The 19,758-nt window shown below is 41.3% G+C and overlaps 1 protein-coding gene and 1 non-coding gene across 14 annotated transcripts in view; one reads left to right on the top strand and one right to left on the bottom strand.

The window, feature by feature from the left end:
• The window catches only part of SMG6 (SMG6 nonsense mediated mRNA decay factor), a 220,316-nt gene that overhangs the window by 151,229 nt on the left and 49,329 nt on the right, over positions 1-19,758 (top strand). The window lies entirely within an intron of this gene.
• LOC118672532 lies at positions 14,731-14,833 on the bottom strand. The gene has a single exon (XR_004973097.1). It is a non-coding gene; the product is annotated as a U6 spliceosomal RNA (small nuclear RNA).

The following is a 19,758-nucleotide window of genomic DNA, read 5'->3' as shown; positions in this document are numbered from 1 at the left end:
GCCATAGATTTTTTAAAAATATATTTTATTGATTTTTTACAGAGAGGAAGGGAGAGGGATAGAGAGTTAGAAACATCGATGAGAGAGAAACATTGATCAGCTGCCTCCTGCACACCCCCTACTGGGGATGTGCCGGCAACCAAGGAACATGCCCTTGACCAGAATCGAACCTGGGACTCTTCAGTCCACAGGCCGACGCTCTAGCCACTGAGCCAAACTGGTCAGGGCACCAACTCCTATTTTTTTATTTCATTTCCACATCCAAATCTGAATGTGATATGATAAAAAGACAACCTTTAGTGGAGAGTTGCGGGAAGTAAAAATTTTAAGTATAAAATATACATTATATTTTTATATTGTAAAGTGTTAGGGCCTAACCGGTTTGGCTCAGAGGTTAGAGCGTCGGCCTGCGGAGTCAAGGGTCCCAGGTTCGATTCCAGTCAAGGGCATGTACCTTGGTTGCAGGCACATCCCCAGTGGGGAGTGTGCAGGAGGCAGCTGATCAATGTTTCTCTCTCATTGATGTTTCTAACTCTCTATCCCTCTCCCTTCCTCTCTGTAAAAATCAATAAAATATTAAAAAAAAAATAAAGTGTTAGGGAATGACATGACAGAATTGGGGATATAGAGGACTACTCTGGTAGCAGTATTAAGGAGGGGAGAAACAGTAAAAGAGCTGGTGGGTTAGAGAGCAGTGTTCATAACTAAGATTGTGGTGATGAGAATCTAGCTCAGACCAGTAGCAATAGTAACAAAAAGGAAAGGACAGATATGAAAGCAGCATTATAGTATGACTTGGTATTTCTTTAAATATAAATAGATTAAAGAAGGGAAGAATTTAATATTTTTTACAGAGTTTTGGATCTAAATAACTGGAAGATTTGAACTACTGTTGATTAAAATGGGAAAGTTGGGCCCTGGATGGGTAGGTCATTTAGTTAGAACATTGTCCAGATACACCAAGGTTGTGGGTTCAATCCACAGTCAGGGCACATACAGAAGCAACCAATGTATAAATCAGTGGAAAAATAAATGTTTCTCCCCCCCCCTTCCCCTTTCTCTCTAAAAATCATTAATTAATTAATTAACTAATTAATTAATTAATTAATTAATTAATTTAAAAAATGGGAAAATTGGAAAAGGAAGCCTTTGGGGATACAACATGTTTGAGGTTGGAAACATGATTTTACCCTGTGCTTTCTTCTAAGCATTTCCTAGTTTTAAGTCTTACATTTAGGTCTTTGATCTATTTTGAGTTTATCTTTTTATATGTTACAAGGTCTAACTTTATTCTTTTGCATGGGGATATTCAGCTTTACCAACACCATTTATTGAAAACTGTCCTTTCCCCTACTGAATAGTCTTGGCACCCTTGTTTAAAATCAATTGACCACATATGTGAAGGTTTCTTTCTGGGCTTTCTATTTTATTCTACTGTTCTGTACGTCCTTATGCCAGTACCACACTGTTTTGATTATTATAGCTTTGTGTAATAAGTTTTGGAATTGGGAAATGTCAGTCCTCCAACTTTTGTTTTTCATTTTCAAGATTGTTTTGGCTATTTGGGGGGTCCCTTGAGGTTTCATATGAATTTCAGGGTCTGTTTTTTTGTTTCTGGGGGGAAAAAACATGCCATTGGGATTTTGATGGGGACACATTGAATGGATAGTATTGTTACCTTAAAAATATTGTGTTCCAAACCGTGAACATGGGATGTCTTTCTCTTTATTGGAACTGAGTTTTTAATTATATTTGATTTTAGGTAATTTAAACTTAAGTTTAAATATTCACATGTGGCTAATAACTGCCATGTTGAACCACAGTGCCCTAGAGAATCATCCTGAGATTTGCATTTCTTTCTAAAATATTGGACTATGGTGACATCTGCGGAGACCTTGTAGTACCTGAATCATCATTGGCCTCAGGATCACTGCCTCATATGGAAAGTATGATTAGAGGTACTTTCGTACAGAAGGGTTTAAGTCCCTCCAGGCAATATATCTCTATTTCCCTCTCTCTCTCTCCCTCTCCCTCTACTTTTCTGTCTCTCTCTCCCTCTCCCTGAAAAATGAAATGCAAGTCATGCAGCACCAGACTCTGTCTCCTTCTGTTTTCCTTTTAGAGATGTCTGACTTCCTCCAGAACCAAAGAGAGCCTATTGCTTTCAAAAAATTAGCAAAAGACAGACTGCCCCTGGCTGAAATGGGCCTCCTTTTGTCTTTTTCAGTTTCCATGCAAGCAGAGATCATGGTGCCCAAAATGGGGCATATGTTTTAGAAGAAATTTCCTCTCTAAATGAAGATGGTTATTATTTTAAAGCACTTACACTTTGTTCACTCTGATACTGTTCTCATGGGAATAACAACAGAAAGTGCTCTTACATGCAAAGAATTGTTGTGCTTTTAATTCCATTTACCATGAGGGTCAAAAGTCTAAGAAATCCCTACACATCAGAAACAAAAATAATTAAATAAAGGATAAACATTAAAATTAATTAATTTAAGTAGGAAACTCCCTTTCTATATCCAGTCTCACTTTCTTGCCAAATAAAAAAATAATATAGGATGTAAAAGTGCTGTGTCCTTAGTACTGTTAACCGCAGTCTCACTGCTGCCCCCTTCCCTAGCATCTCCCTGAAGACGCCATAGGAAGATCTGCAGATCTTCTCCGAGTAAACAGGAAAACTTAAATAAAGTTGTGAGTCTTAGAGCCTAGAGGCTATCAAGACACAGCCCTCCAGAAAGAATATGCCTTCAGCCTTGGACAGCCAGGAGCAGTGGGTTTGTGGCATTTTGTATAAACAGTCTGTTATGACTCCTCTGCAGAGGGGTATTCCAGTCAACTTCTAGATCAGAAACAGAACTTGTATGTCCCAGCTTGCCATAACCTCTCCACATCAGCCTCTCCTAAAAAGAGACTTGAAAGTCCCTTGTATATTCAGAATTGGACTAGCTCAGCAGCTACCCAGTTCTCTAAAAATGATTTCTCCACCTTACTACCCTATAACCTATACCCCACCCTCATTCTCATCCCTCTCTTTGTGTAGAGATAACTTCTTAATTATAGCATTTGGGTTTTCCCACACTACAGTTCATCTATCACAGCTCTAACCAACTTGGGTGTCCTGGTGTCAGAACTTAGAAGTGTCCCAACTGTCCCACCCACCCTCCTCAGTTCTCCTCTTTCTCTTCTGGGTTGTTGTGCTGGAATGATATTCCTCTTGGATTTCAGTGTGTGCAGTCTTACTTGGGTGGAGCCTTGAGCTGTTCACAGGAGTGCTGGTAATGTCTGGCCTTCAGTGCTGCCAAAGGCAAAAAGCTGGCCTCTTCTCAGTTTAAAGCACATAGTTGGATCGCCAGGGCAATGTTAAATGGAGGGTGGGGTGAACAAATACCACTCTCTTCCTACTGTGTTTTCAGGAAATGATTATAAAGCAGCTATAAGTGCAAATGAAGTAAAAACAATAGATTGACATTTCCCCCAACTCTTCCCCCCTCTCAAACCCCTCAAAAAAAAAAAAAACAGATGAAAATTCTCATTCTCTGATTCCTGCACTCCTTTAGGTTCTATCCCAGATCCACACGCTATTGTTCTCCTTGGCTTAACTTTGGTACTATTTCAGAGCAAAGAACCCTTGTTAAACTATCTCCATCCTCTTCCCTGGAAGAGAGAGAGTCATAGTCTGATGAGCGAAGGCTGAACTTTCCCTTTAGGCAAACTGGGGGTTCTACTTCCCTGTCCTCTCCCTTCCCAAGAGGAATGTGGGCAGAGGCATATAAATGAGAGGAATAACCAGTGCCAAGATTTAATCCTTCAATTAAGAAGTGGGCTTTTCAGAACTAGTAGTAACATTGTTTGCAGAGACAGTTGTCATTGAAAGGAGCCTGCCATCAACACACCTCCACTCCTCTCTTCCAGCTGCCTCTTTCCCTTGTACAGCTCTTTCGCCTGGTATCTCCATGGGGTTTAAGCCATATGGCTTTTATGAAGCTTGTCTGGAGTCTCCTAAAGTGGCAGATTTTGCTGTGCAGATCACAGCACCCCTGGGTCTGCCCCTCCCCTCTCAGCAGCTGTTTGCCACTGACCGAGGTGGCGACTGAGCCTGTGTGTGTGGCCGGAGTCAGTGACAAGCCTCCCACCCAGGCCTGGGGAAGCCCTTAGCCAGTGTGGTTCCTGTGGCAGCAGCCCAACATGCCAGAGCTCCTTATACCTTGAGGGCTGTGGTGTAACAGCCAGCTTCATGCGGTGGCATTGTTTAGTATTGGTTGACTTGACTTCTCTGTCCCCACCCTTTGTGTTTAAGAGAATCTGGCCATCGCCCAGTAGAGAATAAGCTGGCATTTGCAGAGTGGCTTCCTGCTGTCTCTCTCGTAGTAGGAGCCAGGACCACCTTCCATTTCTGCCTTCCTACCCATGTGGCAAAGGAAAAGGGCTCCTCTGTGCTCAGCCTCCTGTTGTGGGGTTTCAAGTTGCCTAAGATCAGGACGCGGCTATCTGCCGGGTTATCTGCCCAGATAAACATTTATTGTTTACAGGGACGTGTTTCAGCTGCTCTGGCTGATCCCATTGGTGAGATCTTCTAGTTTCTTGAGGTTTTAAGCCAGTGTGTAGGACTGACATCCAGACACAGAACTTCTGGAGCTTGAGAGCTCTGAGTGACCGGCCACTTCTAACTTAGCTTAGTCATTGCCCCTTCCCACCCAGTGCCAGAGCCAAATTTTTCTCTCTCAGTTCCCACTCCTGCCTCTACATTTGCAACATTTCTAGCTTTAGAATTTGGGAATTTATATAAGAGCCAATGTTATGACACAAGCAGTTGGCAACTCTTTTAGGTGGCAAACCAGCATTCTAACACTTATTATGTTTTCCTTAATAGTAAAACAGCCATTTAGTGAAGACAACAGAGAAAAAGATAGATTTTCTTTTTTTTTAATTCAAACAACCATGTCCACTGCGTCCAAATGTATCTTGTGTTATTTTAAGTGATATAATTGATTTCCAACATTTTATTATACTGCCAAGTTGAAAGGGTTTTACGATGAGCTCACTTATCCTCAGCATCATATTCTCTCATTCTCATTTTATTATATATACTTGCTTTATCATGTATCTATCAAACTCTCTCCATCCATCATCAATTTCTTTTTTATCTATGTCATCAATACTATTTCTCTAATGATACATGTATCATTAACTAAAGTTCAATATTTGCTTATGACTTTTATTTTTGAGATTAAATTTACATACAGTGAAATTGACAAATATTGATTGTACATTTGACATTCCTCCATGATGTTAACATTTATCAGTAGTTTATTCTTTTTTATTGATGAGTAATACTCCATTTTATGAATATGTCACAGTTTAACCATTCTCCATTTAATGGATTGATGGACATCTAAATTATTTCCAGTTTGGAGCTATTATGAATGAAGTTGGTACAAATAGTTGTACACAGATCTTTTTGTGGACGTGTGTTTTCTCTTGAGTAAATGCCTAGGATTAGAATTGCTGAATGATAGGGTAGATTAGCAATTTTTAACTGGTGTGTCGTGCACCCTTCACCTTTTTAACCCATTCTCCCAATCCCCTTCCATCTGCCAACCATCAAAATATTCTCTGAATCTAAGAATCTCTTTTGTTCAGCTTGTTCATTTATTTTATGTTTTAGATTCTACATGTAAGTGAAGTCATCTAGCATTTATTTGTCTTTCTCTGTCTAACTTATTTCACTCAGCACAATACCCTCTAGGTCCATCCATGTTGTTGCAGATGCAAGATTTCATTTCATTTATGGCTCAATCATATTTCATTGTATATATGTAACACTTTTCTTTACTCATTCATCTTTTTTTTTTTTAATCCTCACCTGAGGATATTTTTCCATTGATTTTTAGAGTGGAAGAGAGGGAAAGAAAGAGAGAAATATCAGTGTGAGAAAAATACATCGATTAGTTGCCTCCTACACGAGCCCCAACCAGGGCCCAGGCCAGGGAGGAGCCTGCAACCGAGGTACATGCTCTTGACCGGAATCGAACCTGGGACCCTTCAGTCTGCAGGCCAACACTCTATCCACTGAGCCAAATCGGCTAGGGCCATTCATCTATTGATAGACCCTTCAGTTGCTTCCATGTCTTGGTTATTGTAAATAATCCTATCTAATAAAAGAGAAACATGGTAATTGGCATACGACCGCTACCCTTCCCATTGGCTAATCAGGGCGATACGCAAATTAACTGCCAGCCAAGATGGCGGTCGGCAGCCAGGCAGCTTGAAACTAACATGAGGCTTGCTTGCTTCAGTGACAGAGGACTCCAGCGTTCCTCGCCTGCCACTGCAGGCCTCTGAGCTGGCAGTTTGAAACATAGTTACAAAAATAGAAGCTAAACAAAACCCCAGAAACCAGCTTTCAGCTAGCCGGGATCTCAGACCTGGAGTTGATACAGAGTTTCGATTGTAGAACCTAAACAAACCAGATACCTGCTTTCAGGAGCGGAGGCCTAAGAGCTGGAGCCTCAGAGTTAAAGCTGGCTCAGAATAAAATAAAAAAAAAAAAAAAAAGGAAAAAGGAGCAGTTGGGAGCTTCAGTCCCAGCCTGAAAAAAGCCCTCAGCCCCTCACCCAGACTGGCCAGGCACCCCAGTGGGGACCCCCACCCTGAAGGGTGTGTGACCAGCTGCAAACAACCATCATCCCCTCATCCAGGCTGGCCAGGTACCCCAGTGGGGACCCCCACCCTGATCCGGGACACCCTTCAGGGCAAACCAGCCAGCCCCCACCCATGCACCAGGCCTCTATTCTATATAGTAAAAGGGTAATATGCCTCCCAGCACCGGGATCAGCAGAGCTGCGAGGTCTCCCGGCACTGGGATCAGCATGACGGGGCAGCGCCCAAACCCCCTGATCTCCCTGTGGCTCTGTGTGTGACAGGGGGCGGGGCCACAACCTCCCTATCAGCCCTGCTCTGTTCCTGACAGGGGAAGGCGCCCCAACCTCCTGATCGGCCCTGCTCTGTGCCTGATAGGGGGGAGCTCCCCAACCTCCTGATCGCCCTGCGGCTCTGTGTGTGACAGGGTACGGCCCTCCAACCCCTCCACCCCACGGGCCCGGCTCTGTGTGTGACGGGGTAGAGCCATAACCTCCCCATCGGCCCTGCCCTGAGTGTGACAGTGGCGGTGCCCCAGCCCCCTGATGGGCCCTGCTCTGTGCGTGACAGGGGGGAGCTCCCCAACCCCCTGATTGACCCTGCTCTGTGCGTGACAGGGGGCAGTGCCCCAACCCCCTGATTGGCCCTGCTCTGTGCGTGACAGGGGGTGGCGCCGCAACCTCCCCATTGACCCTGCCTTAAGTGTGACAGGGGGTGGTGCCCCAACCCCCCAATCGGCCCTACCCTGAGCATGACTGAGGGTGGCATCGCAACCTCCCAATCCGCCCTGCTCTGTCCATGACAGAGGGCCGCACCCCAATTCCCCAATCGGCCCTGCTCTGAGCCCAACCAGGGGCTGCACCTAGGGATTAGGCCTGCCCTCTGCCACCTGGGAGCAGGCCTAAGCCAGCAGGTCGTTATCTCCCGAGGGGTCCCAGACTGCGAGAGGGCACAGGCCGGGCTGAGGGACCCCCCCTTCCCCCTGAGTGCACAAATTTTTGTGCACCGGGCCTCTAGTTCTATATAATAAAAGCCTAATATGCTAAGTGTCTGGTTGTCCAGTCGTCCATTCAACCAATCAAAGCGTAATATGCTAATGATATGCTAAGGCCACTCAACCGCCTGTTATGACATGCACTGACCACCGGGGGCAGCAGTCAACCGGTCGACCAGTCGCTATGATGTGCACTGACCACCAGGGGGCAGATGCTCCTACCAGTAGGTTAGCTTGCTGCTGGGGTCCGGCTGATCGGGACTGAGTAAGACAGGCTGGACATGCCCTGGAGCCCTCCTGCGGTCCCTCCCCGGCTGGCGAACCTCCCACATCCCTTCCTGGCCCCGATCATGCACTGGTGGGGTGCCTCGGCCTGGCCTGTGGCCTCTTGCAATTATGGACTCCTTGGGGGATGTCAGAGAGGCGGTTTCAGCCCAACAGCAGAACATCTGGTTCCTATGATGCACACTGACCACCAGGGAGCAGATGCTCAATGCAGGAGATGCCCCCTAGCTGTCAGTGCGCTCCCACAGGGGGAGTGCTGCTCAGCCGGAGTGAGCACAGTGGCGGTGGCAGGAACTTCTCCCACCTCCACAACAGCACTAAGGATGTCCAACTCCTGGGGGGAGTGGGCCTAAGCTGTCAGTCGGACATCCCCCGAGGGCTCCCAAACTGCGAGAGGGCACAGGCCGCGCTGAGGATACCCCCCCCCCCTTCAAGTGCACAAATTTCGTGTACCGGGCCTCTAGTGCTTCAATAAACATGTGGATGTATGTGTCTTTTCAAATTAGTGTTTTGTATTTCTTCAGAGAAATACCCAGAAGTGCAATTGCTAAGTCCTTCTTTGTCTCTTGTTATAGCTTTTGTTTTAAAGTCTATTTTGTCTAGTATAAGCATTGCTACCCAGTTTTTTTGTTTTTGTTTTGTTTCCAATTTTATGAAATATCTTGTTCCATCTCTTACTTTGAGTTTGTGTCTTTCTATCTGAATGGAGTCTCTTATAGACAGCATATGTAAAGGTCTTGTTTTGTTATCCATTCAGCCACTGTATGTCTTTTGATTGGAGCACTTAATCCATTTACATTTAAAGTAATTGTTGATAGATGTGTGTTCATTGCCATTTTATTATTCATTTTCTTCTCCTCCTTCTCCTTTTCGTCTTTCTCCTTCCTCCCCTTTAACATTTCTTATAATATTGGTTTGATGGTGGTGAACTCCTTTAGCTTTTTCTTATCTGGGAAGCTCTTTATCTGTCTTTGAATTCTAAATGCTAGCCTTTTGGGTAGAGTAATCTTGGTTGTAGGTCCTTGCTTTTCATCACTTCGGATATTTTGTGCCAATCCCTTCTGGCCTGCAAAGTTTCTGTTGAGAAATCAATTGACAGTTATGGGATCTCCCTTGTAGGTAGTAACAAACTGCTTTTCTCTTACTGATTTTAAGATTCTTTCTTTGTCTTTAACCTTTTGCTTCTTCATTATAATGTGTCTTGGCATGGGCTGCTTTGGATTAATCTTGCTTGGGACTCTACGCTTCCTGGACTTTATGTCTATTTATTTACCAGGTTAAGGTAGTCTTCCTTCATTATTTTTTCAAATAGGTTTTCAATTTCTCTCTCTTTCTCTCTCTCTCTCTCCCTCCCTCCCTCCCTCCCTCCCTCCCTCCTCCCTTCCTCCCCTCTCCTTCTGGCACCCCCATGATGCGAATGTTGGTACACTTGAAGTTATTTCAGATGCTCCTTACCACTATCCTCATTTGGGGGTGGGGGGAGACCAGGTGGAGGGGAGCTCTATGGGGAAAAAGAGGGACCTCTGTAATAATCTCAATAATAAAGATTAATTAAAAAATAAAAAATATATAAATAAATAAAATGGGTCTTTGAAATAATGAAAATTACTACCATAACTAATAAATTGATTTTGAAAAAGTTTAAAGAAGAATTTTCAGGCACTTTTAAGCATAGACATTTGAATTACCTTCTCATGTTCTCTGCCCACTTTCTATTGAAATATAATTTACTTATCTACACTAATAAAAGAGAAACATGGTAATTGGCATACGACCGCTACCCTTCCCATTGGCTAATCAGCGAGATATGCAAATTAACTGTCAGCCAAGATGGCGGCCAGCAGCCAGGCAGCTTGAAACTAACATGAGGCTTGGTTGCCTCAGTGACAGAGGAAACCAACATTCACCGCCTGGGACTCCAGGCCTCTGAGCCTGCAGTTTCAAACATTGTAACAAATACCGCTGGACTTCAGCCAGCAGATTCGCAACATTGTATGCAAAGGCCAGAAACCTACTTTCAGGAGGAGAGGCCTAAGAGCTGGAGCCAAGCCTCAGAGCTAAAGCTGGCCCAGAATAAAAAAAAAAAAAAAGGAAAAAAGGAGCGTTTGGGAGTTCAGTCACCCCCAGCCTGAAAACAGCCCTCAGCCCCTCACCCAGACTGGCCAGGCACCCCAGTGGGGACCCCCACCCTGAAGGGTGTGTGACCAGCTGCAAACAGCCATCATCCCCTCACCCAGGCTGGCCAGGCACCCCAGTGGGGACCCCCACCCTGATCCAGGACACCCTTCAGGGCAAACGAGCTGGCACCCACCCATGCACCAGGCCTCTATTCTATATAGTAAAAGGGTAATATGCCTCCCAGCACCGGGATCAGCAGAGCCGAGAGGCCTCCCGGCACTGGGATCAGCATGACAGGGGGCAGCACCCAAACCCCCTGATCGGCCCTGCTCTGTGTGTGACAGGGTGCGGCCCCCCCCCCCGGCCCTGCTCTGTGTGTGATGGGGTAGAGCCATAACCTCCCCATCAGCCCTGCCCTGCGTGTGACAGTGGCGGCGCCCCAACCCCCTGATCGGCCCTGCTCTGTGGGTGATAGAGGGCGGCGCCCCAACCCACTGATCCACCCTGCTCTGTGTGTGACAGGAGACAGTGCCCCAACTCCCCTATCGGACCTACTCTGTGAGTGACAGAGGGGAGCTCCTCAAGCCCCTGATGGGCCCTGCTCTGTTCGTGACAGGAGGGAGCTCCCCAACCCCCTGATGGGCCCTGCTCTGTGCATGACAGGGTATGGAGCCCCAACCCCCCTGATGGGCCCTGCTCTGTGTGTGACAGGGGGCAGTGCCCCAATCCCCGGATTGGCCCTGCTCTGTGCGTGACGTGACGGGGTCGTGCCGCAACCTCCCCATCGACCCTGCCTTGAGTGTGACAGGGGGTGGTGCCCCAACCCCCCAATCGGCCCTACCCTGAGTGTGACTGAGGGTGGAATCACAACCTCCTGATCGCCCTGCTCTGTGTGTGACAGGGGGCGGCGCCCCAACTCCCCAATCGGCCCTGCTCTGAGCCCGACCAGGGGCTGCACCTAGGGATTGGGCCTGCCCTCTGCCACCCGGGAGCAGGCCTAAGCCAGCAGGTCATTATCTCCCGAGGGGTCCCAGACTGCTAGAGGGCACAGGCCGGGCTGAGGGACTCCCCTTCCCCCCGAGTGCACAAATTTTTGTGCACCGGGCCTCTAGTGTTTTATAAAGGCCTTTCCAGCTTTTTTTAACTCTGCATCAGGTAGATTGCTTGTCTCCATTTTGTTTAGTTCTTTTTCTGGAGTTTTTTTCTGTTTTTTCATTTGCGACATGTTTGTCTCCTCTATTTTGTCTGTCTCTCTGTGTTTGTTTCTATGTATTAGAGCTGGTACATCTGGTTTGCTAGAGTGGCCTTATGTAGTAGGTATCCTGTAGGACCCAGTGGCATAGCCTCCTGAGTCATCAGAGCTGGGCACTCCAGGTGAGTCCCTTCATTCTTTGTGGGCTGTGCTCACTCTCCTATTGTAGTTGTGCCTTGATTGCTGTTGGCACATCAATGATAGGGATTTACCCCCAGGCTGATCGATTACAAGTACTGGCCATGGATGATCTGCTGTGCAGGGGCTGATCCCATGGAGCAGAACTCATTTCAGTGGGACTCAGGTACCCACTGGACGCTGAGATTCTAGAAGCCCTTCATCTCACTCAGCCATAATCTCTGCTAGTTCTTACAGCCAGTGAAATTCTCTTCCTGGTACTGGAACCCTGGGCTTGAAGCCTAGTGTGGGGCCAGGACCCCTTGCTCCTCAATACCTCTACATCCAAGATATCCCTCACAGTTTTTAACTGCCACGCGTGGGTGTGGCACCAGCTCATTCCATGTCTCCACCTCTCCTACCAGTCTTGACGTGGCTTCTTGTTTATATCCTTAGTTATGAGACTTCTGTTCAGCTAGATTTCAGGCAATTCTGAATGATGGTTGTTCTGTAGTTGTAATTTTGATGTGGTTTTGGGAGATTCTGAGTACCGTGTTTACTTAGGCTGCCATCTTGACTGGAAGCCCCTCGTGACTCTGATGTTGAGCATTTTTTCATATGCTTAATTTCCCCTCTGTATGTCTAGCTCAGTAAGATTTCTATTCATGTCTTTTTGTCCATTTTTTAATTGGGTTATTTGTTTTCTTGTTAAGTTTTGAGTCACTGATTGATTTTGTATTAAAATAGCAATTGCATTACTTGAATAAACACTATTTGCTGTATAGAATTTGTTAATATTTTGGTAAGGACCTTTGTATCTGTATTCACAAGGGATATAATTTTGTTGTTGTTATAACTTGTCAGGTTTTGGCATTAGAGTTATGCTGACCTTATTAAATGACTTGCCTCCTTCTCTATTTTCTGAAAGAGTTTGCAGAGCCCTAACTGGTTTGGCTCAGTGGATAGAGCATCGGCCTGCAGACTGAAAGGTCCCAGGTTTGATTCGAGTCAAGGGCATGTACCTTTGCTGGCACATTCCCCGCAGGGGGTGTGCAGGAGGCAGCTGATCGATGTTTCTCTCTCATCTATGTTTCTAACTCTGTCTGTCTCCCTTCCTCTCTGTAAAAAAATCAATAAAATATATTTGGGGGGGAAAAAAGTTTGTGGAATATTGGTGTTAATTTTTACTTAAATGTTTAATAGAATTTACTGGTAAGACTATCATATCTTAGCCTAGAGGGGGTTTTTTTTGAAATTTTATTTAATATACTATGTAGTTATTCATATTTTCTCTTTTATCTCATCAATTTGGGTAAATTGTAGTTTTCAAGGAATTTGTTTCATGTAAGCTGTCAAACTTATTGGCATAAAGTGGTTCATAATTTCTTACTATTTTGATATTTGTAGGATTTGTAGTGACGTATTATTTAGAAGTGTGTTTAATTTCTAAATATCTGAGGTTTTCCTGGATATCATATTATTATTGATTCTTGATTTAATTCCATTGTGATCAAAGAACATAATCTACATTTTTTTCAGTCCTTTTAAAAGTATTGAGACTTGTTTTATGCTTTAGCACATGTCTCTCTTGAAGAACGTAACTGTATGTTCTTGAAAAGAATGTAATTCTGTGGTTGTTGGTGTTGCATTTTATAAATATCACACTGATTAATGATATTGTTCAGATCCTCCATGTCTTTACTAATATGTTGCCTAGGAGCTTATTTTGTCATATTGGAAGCAGAACTCCTGCACTAGCTACCTTAGGAATTTGTACGCATGTATATTAGTGCTATTTACTATCACTTAGAGTTTAGGGACCTCTGTTTTCTGTACCCATAACACATTCTTTAGATATCCTTAAGGATGTCAAATCTTTAGACTTTAAATCTAGCTTTTTTTTTTTTTTTTTTTTTGTATAGACAGAACAACATTTGGAGTCAAGAATAGTAAATATATTTTCCAGTGAACAATAAATATAGTTAGCGCCCTAGCCAGTTTGGCTCAGTGGATAGAGCCATCAGCCTGTGGACTGAAAGGTCCTGGGTTCAATTCCAGTCAAGGGCACATGCCTGGGTTATGGGCCGATCGATCCCCAGTAGGAGGCGTGCAGAAGGCAGCTGATCAATGATTCTCATCATTGATGTTTCTATCTCTCCCTTCCTCTCCGAAATCAATAAAAATACACATTTTAAAAAATAATAAAATAAATTAAATATGGTGAGCAAGTTCAGTTATTCCTTTTTAAAATATGTTTTTATTGAATTTTAGAGAGAGAGGAAGGAGAGGGATTAGAGAGATAGAAACATCGATGAGAGAGAAACATCATCTATCACTGCCTCTTGCACGCCCCCTACTAGGGATCGAGCCCGAAACCCGGGCATGTGCCTTGACCGGGAATTGAACCGGTGATTTCTTGGTTCCTGGGTTAACACTCAACCGCTGAGCGACACCAGCCAGGTGAGTTATTCCTTTTTAAGGTAAAAAATAAAATGGGTCTTTGAAATAATGAAAATTACTACCGTAACTAATAAATTGATTTTGAAAATGTTTAAAGAGGAATTTTCAGGCAGTTTTACGCATAGACATTTGAATTACCTTCTCATGTTCTCTGCCCACTTTCTATTGAAATATAATTTACTTATTTTTGTAAAGGCCTTTCTAGCAAAGATTGTAACCCTTTTCCAATCATTTATATTGAAAATATTTTGTACAGTTTGTCACTTACCTTCCATTGTCTATGGAATTTTCTCAAATGCAAATTATTTTAAATTTTATATAGTCAGTCTTTCCATTTTCCCTTTATGTGATTTGTTTTTATACTTAGAAAAGTGTTCCTAACATAAAATCAGATGAATAATCCTAGTTTCTCAATATTTTACTTTTTGAAAATTTATATTAAAACTTGCCTCGGGAATTTATTTTGCTGAATAATATGAGGTAGAGATCTAAACTTAATTTTTTAAATATTTGTGTATTCTTGAAGCATAACTACTGATTTAGTTACTATAGCTTTGTAATATGTTTTGATACTTTTCTCACCTATTTATGCTTTATGCAAACTTCAGAGTAATTTTAAGTCCCTTTTTACCCCCCCAATAAAAAAGAAATTCTAATTGTCTTTTTTGAGATATAATTGACCTACAACTTTATATTTAAGCTTCAGATGTACAACATGACTTGATGTATGTATATATTGCAAAATGATCACCACAATAAGTCTAGTAAACAGCTATCACCACACAATTACAATTTGTTGTTGTTGTTGTGATGGGAACTTTTAAGATCTACTCTCTTAGCAATTCTCAAATATTCACTTAAAAATGTGGGACACTTCACAAATTTATGTGTCAATTTTGTGCAATACCATGCTGATCTCAGTATCATTCCAATTTTAGTATATGTGCTGCAGAAGTTACCACTCATGATATTTTGATTGGAACTGCATTCACAATTTTTTTAAAAAAAATTTGACATTGTTAAAGATTTTCTTATTAAAACAAAGTGTTCACTGCATATCAGTTCTTTTATGTGTCTCATATTTTTTCATTAATTTTCTTGTTATAATTAATGGAACTTTTTTTCCATTACACCTTCTGAATAGTACTTGGAAAAAGCCAACTTACGTACATATTTATATCCAGCCATCATATCAAACTCTCTTATTATCACTTTGAATTTTCTGAGTATATTAACTTCAAATAAAGCTAATGTAATTTCTCTGATTTCTGCTTCATTGCTTTGAAACTTTTAGAAGCATTAAATAATAATGCTAAAAGTAGGAATTCTTTTCTAGTTTATTTTAATATTAGGAATATTTAGTATTTTAAACATTTCTATGTTGTTCTGTTGTTCTAAATGGCATAGATAGTAAGGGTCTTTCTATTTAAATTTACTGAGTCTTTGCTTAGAATAAAAAGTATTCTGAAGTTTTAACAAATGCCTTTCAGTAACTGTTAAAATAATTTATTCTTTAATTTATGTGATATGATAAATTAATATATTTTCTAATATATTTGGACTCAGTATAGTTGTATTTTAATGGTGTGCTAAATTTGATTTGCTGTTATTTTACTTAAGATGTTTACATCTCTTTCCATATTGGGCGTATCCTGTGTTTTCTGCCTTTGCTGGTTTTTTTCCCCCTTTGGGTATTTGAGTATGTGCTGACTTTATTTTTTTAAATGGGAAGCGGCTTTTCTTTTTGTGATCTGGAAAGTGTTTATCACTTTAAAAAATTACTCTTTTTTTAAATTTATTTTAGAGAGAAAGGAAGGTAGAGGGACAGAAAGCGGGGAGAGAGAGAGAAACATTGATGAAGAGAGAAACATTGATATGAAAGAGAAGCATCGATCTGTTGCCTCCTGTATGCACCCTGACCAGGGATTGAACCTGCAGCCTGGGTATGTGCCCAATAACCTTTACAAAGCTCCAGCCAACGGATCCACACCAGCCAGGGCTTAAAAATCATTCTTGACTCTGCTCATACTCTACCTTCAGTGTCTCAACAATCATAACTCTCTACTTTTGAAATATATAATCCAGCCATTTCATAATTTCCACAAGCATCACCATAGTCCAGTGTTACTTTCTCTTGCTTACAGTATTACTTACTGTATGTAGACTTGTTCTTACTATTTGCCCCGCCTTCAATCTAGTTTCAACACAGCAGCTAGAGTGATCTTTTAAGATGTAAATAGGGTTATTTGACACAACTGCTCTATCTAGTAAGTCCCTTTAAAGCAGCGGTTCTCAACCTGTGGGTCGCAACCCCTTTGGTGGTCATATGACCCTTTCACAGGGTTCGCCTAAGACCATCGGAAAACACATATATAATTACATATTGTTTTTGTGATTAATCACTATGTTTTAATTATGTCCAATTTATAACAATGAAAATACATCCTGCATATCAGATATTTACATTATGATTCATAACAGTAGCAACATTACAGTTATGAAGTAGCAACGAAAATAATTTTATAGTTGGGGGTCACCACAACATGAGGAACTGTATTAAAGGGTCGCGGCATTAGGAAGGTTGAGAACCACTGCTTTAAAGGATTCCTATCTCTTTTAGAAAAAAACATCAAGACCTGACCTAGGTTTACTTCCTTTCTGACTTCATCTCTTGTCACTCTCTTGTTCACCTATTCTTCACTGGCCAAACAAGCCTACTCATTCTTTAGTCCTGCCAAATACTTTATGCCTCTGGACCTTTGCACTTCTGTTCTGCTGCATTCACTATTATCCCACTGCATCGTTTACTTTCTAATGTCCTTCAGATCAGGAGTCAGTCTTACCAGAAGTTTCTTTACCAGAGAGCTATTGAAATGAGCACTGTACCCAGGCACTCTCTGCCCCTTACTGTACTTTATTTTTCTTCTTAGTACTTACCATCACCTAAAAATTGGTTTTTGTTTTGTTTTGTTATGCTTATTTTCCCTCACTAAAATGTAAAAACCTTGTTTTTATTTACTGTATTAATCCCCAGTGCTAAATAACAGTTCCTGGAGAATAAACCCCTCCTCCATACCACTAATAAATATTTATTAACTGAATACGTGAATGAACTGAAGGAACTCACCTATAAAGGCATCTTTAGGAAGAAAAATGTTGGCGCCTCCTTTTTCTCTTTCTTCCCTTATTAGTCTTTTCAAATATTTTAGCTCTTATGTCAAATTTTGTGGCAGAATTGTTGGGACATAACAGATATATATAAATAATTTTCCAATTTTAAGTGTTCAATTGGATAAGTTTTGAAAAAAATATACAGTAGTATAAACACCACCACAATCATGATATGGAACATTCCCATCATTTCATGTGTCAGTTTTGTTAATGACTCATTTCTCTAAAATCTTTATTTCTTTGTTTTCCGATATTTTTCTTAAATTTGTTAGCAACTTAGATTTTTCAGTTATAAAAAACTAGTCATTATATTCATTGTTTAATAAATTAATTTTTATCTCATTTTCTTCCTTTTATTTTTCTTAAGTTTGTTTTGTTCTGCTTCTGTTGGATCTTCTGTTTATTCATTTGTTACTAGTGTACTTAAAAGCTTTATGGCTTTGCTGAAACTGGTTTGGCTCAGTGGATAGAGCGTCGGCTTGCGGACTGAAGAGTCCCGGGTTCAGTTCCAGTCAAGGGCATGTACCTGGGTTGCGGGCACATCCCCAGTAGGGGGGTGTGCAGGAGGCAGCTGATTGATGTTTCTCTCTCATCGATGTTTCTGACTCTCTATCTCTCTCCCTTTCTCTCTGTAAAAAATCAATAAAATATATTTTTTTAAAAAAGGTTTATGGCTTTAAATATGCCATTATTAATACTTTGGCTACATTCTAATCCATTTACATGTATACTATTCTAATGATGGTTTTCTCAGTGGTCTTTATTATTTTGATTTTTCTCTTTGATTCTAAACTTATTTGGAAGAGTTTTATTTTTTGAAGTTGAATTTCTTAAACTTTTATTATTAATTTCTACTTTTGGATATTTTTAAAAATTGTATAACCTAACACTTAATTTTAAAAGATGTATAATGAATTTTGAGAATGTATTTTTATAATATATAAAATTCAACATATAGCTACTGAATAACAACACTATTCTAATAGTCTGTATTATTATTTTTACCTGCTTGATATGTTAAAGACTGAAAGTGTTATTTGTCTGCCACTACAGTTGTGTTCTTGTCAGTTTCTTCTTGTATTCCACAGGGTGTTTTGTGGTTGTTGTTTTTTCTCTATTTTCATTTCAGTTCACTCTTGCCTTAAATCCTACTTTGTTTTTTTATTTTGTTTTGGTATTTGTCTTTGCCTAATAAATTTCAGCCTATCCACCCCACCCCATTTTTAAAAAAGAATTCATTGTTTTAGGTATATCTCTTCTAAACTCTGTGTACACATTGCATTTTTAAAAAATTTTTATTGATCCCTGGCTGAGTAGCTCATTTGGTTAGAGCATTGTACCCACACACCAATGTTGTGGGTTTGATCCCCGGTCAGGGCACATATAAGAATCAATGAGTGCATGAATAAGTGGGACAACAAGCCGATGTTTCTCTCTCTCTCCCCTCTCTCCCTTCCTCTCTCTCTAAAAATCTGTAAACAAATTTTTTAAAAAATTGTTTTTTATTAAGATGAACTTTGTTTGACATAAATTTAATCATTTAAAGTGCAAAATTCAGGTCGGCGGTGTGGATCAGTGGGTTGATCGTCATCCTATGAACTAGGAGATCACAGTTCAATTCCCAGTCAAGGCACATGCCTGGGTTACAGGCTCGATCCCCAGAGGGCGGGGGGTGGCGTGCAGGAGGCAGCCAATCAAAGATTCTTTAATTCCACTTGCTTATCTTTAAAATGAAATATTTTTAATTATTTGTCTTTGCTTTTCCAATAGAATTAAACAGAATATAATATTTTTTCATTTTAGTTAAGTTTATGTTCAGCTGCAAGAAACAAAAAATCCTAAAATAACAGTCAGTTAAATAAGATAGAAATAGCTTTCCCTCAAGTAAAACAAGTTGAGATATTTTCTAATTTGGCACTCAGTAGTGTCACAGACTGAGGTTCTTTCTGTTCCGTTGCTCTGTTGTACATGGCTTTTATTTCCAAGGACTCCTCATAGTCTAAGATAGCAGTTGGAATGTCAGCCATTTAATCTGCATACAAGCCTGTGGGGAGTAGAAACAGTTAAAGAAGGAATGCAATTAAAAAAAATTTTTTTTAAAGACACCTCTCTCTTTAAGGACCTATCCTGGTAGTTTGTACATACTTCTGCCTACATTCTCTTGGCCAGAACTGAGTCACATGGCCAAACCTAGTTGCAATGTAGACTAGGATATATTTTTATTCTAGGTAGCAATAGGCACAGCTAAAAACAACAGTTTTCCATTATAGAGGAAGAAAAGGAGAACAAATAATGGAAAACAACTAGTAGTTTCTGCCACACCTCCCCATGCATAAATTTAGGATACTGTCTTCTCTCACCACTCTTCTAATTTTTTAGGTTGTTTTTTTCTTAATTGATTTGTGAGAGGGAGAGAGAAAGGGGGGGGGGGAGAGAGAGAGAGAGAGAGAGAGAGAGAGAGAGAGAGAGAGAGAGAGAGAGAGAGAGAGAGAGAGAGAGGATTTATTATTCCACTTATTTATGCACTTATTGGTTGATTCTTGTATGTGCCCTGACCAGGGATGGAACCTACAACCTTGGCATATTGAGACAATGCTTTAACAAACTGAGCTATCTGCCAGGGCCTAATTTCTTAGTTTTTATAGATATTAGTGAGATACTAGACAGTAGTCCTTATTTATTAAAGGCTTACAATGTATCAGTTTTTTGTTGTTTT

Source organism: Myotis myotis, unplaced genomic scaffold (genome assembly GCF_014108235.1).
Source record: "Myotis myotis isolate mMyoMyo1 unplaced genomic scaffold, mMyoMyo1.p scaffold_m19_p_17, whole genome shotgun sequence".
Classification (NCBI taxonomy): domain Eukaryota; kingdom Metazoa; phylum Chordata; class Mammalia; order Chiroptera; family Vespertilionidae; genus Myotis; species Myotis myotis.
The sequence above is the reverse complement of the archived record's forward strand: the minus strand, read 5'-3'. Positions and strand labels throughout refer to the sequence as shown.